Source organism: Osmerus mordax, chromosome 18 (genome assembly GCF_038355195.1).
Source record: "Osmerus mordax isolate fOsmMor3 chromosome 18, fOsmMor3.pri, whole genome shotgun sequence".
Lineage (NCBI taxonomy): Eukaryota > Metazoa > Chordata > Actinopteri > Osmeriformes > Osmeridae > Osmerus > Osmerus mordax.
In genome coordinates, this window is record NC_090067.1 from 6641625 (window position 1) to 6644102 (window position 2478).

Here is a 2478-nt window from a genome sequence, read left to right on the forward strand (position 1 = left end):
GGTGGTTTCGAAGTCAGGACCCAACCAGTACATCCACCTTTGCCTGAACCCCCTACTTACGTCACGTCAAGGGCCGGGGATTACTGAGGAATATCAACAGGTAATGCCGAAGATGCAGACAGATAAAAGGAAACGCAAAACAGGATGCGTTCAAACATGATGACCTCAAGGGGTCAAAGTTAAGCAAAACAATTCTAATGTGATTACCGTTCAGGCCAAAACACGTAAGAGGATTAGGTTTCATAAAGCGATTTGAAAGTGATAAACATGCTGATGCCAAGGATCCAGTTTCCCTGCTAGTGCCCCACGCTGTACCAGTTTGTTCCAATATGCATGTACTAATCTCCCACGTTGAGGCAGCACAGGGCCCGAGGCTGGGCTTGGCCTACCTGGGGCTGTTGGTACATGGAGATGGAGTTAGTCTACAGGAGTCCCAGACCTACATTCTTCTTCATGACTCAGACAATATAATGATGAAACATTTCATAGCCAACTTGACTACACCCACATGATTAAAACCTGCGCATGCTCAAACACACACAGTAAGAGTAACTGCCAGCAGGGCTAGTGGTGTAATGGGATTTCTGGCTTACAATACACTAGTCTCCATGGCACAGACCACAGGGGGAGAAATGCTTCAGACAGCATAGAACTTTGCCCCTGATCCCTCTGTGGGTCCAGTGCCTCTGGCCACACTGTCTAACTGATGTGCTGCACATCCCTGTTGTGTTGCTCAGTGGGTGTGGGAGAGTGTGTGCATGTGCAGGTTTGAATCATGTTTGCGTGCGAGCGCATGAATGTTCTGGAATCTGTTTCCTCGTCGGTGCTGTGAAACCAAGAGTTCAACCAGAAGGGAGCTCAAGTATGTTGACAGCCCCAATGTTAAATCTTCCCACCTTTTGTCTGTCTGCTTGGGCCGAGTCCAGCTTCATTGGACCGCCGACCCAAGGAGGTCATTGTTAAACGACTAATCAAGCAGCCAGAACAGACTGTGCTAGCCAAGGGGGCCACGTTCAGCGAGAGGTCGCCGTGAAACACACAGCTATGGGGCTAGGAGTTTGGCTGGGAAGCCCGGAGTGCTGGGAAGGTGTCAGCCGGAAGAGATCAGAGTGTTGGAGAAAGTAGCTGCCGGTCTGGGGCCTCTGACAGGATGGCTAATCAGTCTAACAATCCACACAGAGCAGAAAGCGGAGCCTCTCACTGGCACTCCACCACAGCAAGGGGGTGTTGGGAGGTGGGGGGGGGGGGGGGTCTCAAGGGGATAGTAGAGAGGCGATATCTTACTGATAACCATGAAACTGGATTAGATCCAGGGTTTTATCAAATCAAGATTACCAAGACCAAACTTTGTCTGAACGCTGCCTTCTGTAGCAGTGCTGAGGCAGGGACGCCTGGGCCACACTATCTACACTGTCCAGCAGGGCGACGTGTTGGGCCTCATTGACCTTTGGCCAGTTTGACTTGGACGAGACGAGTACTAATACTATCTCTCGTCACGGTTTCTAATAGTTAAATTGCAAGTTAGACTTCAACACTATCGTGGGGCCACATATACTCTTTTCACAGTCACAGTCAGTCTCTATTCAAAGGGATTTCAATCATAAATACACTGACAAGGACTATCAAAGGGAATACAATATTAGAGAATGCTTTCCTGTTTGAAATGTTCTGTCAGGACCTCGCTATGTGGCCTAAACCTCTGAAGATTTAGAGCCCCCTTCTGATTGGTTTACCTGGATGTCCAGGCAAAACTCTCAACCAATAGGTGGGGGGGCAGAGGTGGGCGAACGTGGTCTTCTGACAGGGGATCTGTGGCGTGATGCCAGAGTGACCGGGCAGAGTGTCCCACTAAGCTGGGAGGGAAGTCCAAAGGACAATGTTTGTTTGAATGAGAGAAGATGGTGGGGGTAAGGATCCAGGCATACAAGGAAAACTTATTCTAGGGATTTAGAGTATTGAGAACTGTAAAAAAAGTCAAAGATAAAATCAAGAATCAAATCTGAATGAAACATATCAAAGTTTGTGATTTGTGCTTAATGGGCCACTTGTGGTTTAATTCCTTGATTGTCCTGCTATCTGAAGCCTGTCTACAAAGGAAAACTAGTGTACAAGTCTGGAGGACAGGCTCGGTAGGTAAACTGCATGACAAAAGGTATGTGTAGATAACGTGCACTCCGATAAACTCATGCACAGTCCATGGTTCCCTCTAAGATAGAGGTCTGAGTACATAATGACAAAACACTTTTTAATCAAGTCCAGAAGGTCAGGGCTCCCAGACAAGACAGGCTAGCCTTGATAACGTTGGTAATCCCAGAGCCATAGAAAAAAACAGAGTTTACCCAGATCTGGGTAATCCATTCTTTCCTGGAAGAAGTGTGTTTTAGTTAACAGTCATCTGGCTCCCCCTACTGCTCAAAGACCTCTTCATCACATTTTCTGGTCCCTTCATTTCACTGACAACAGAACAAATACCAACAC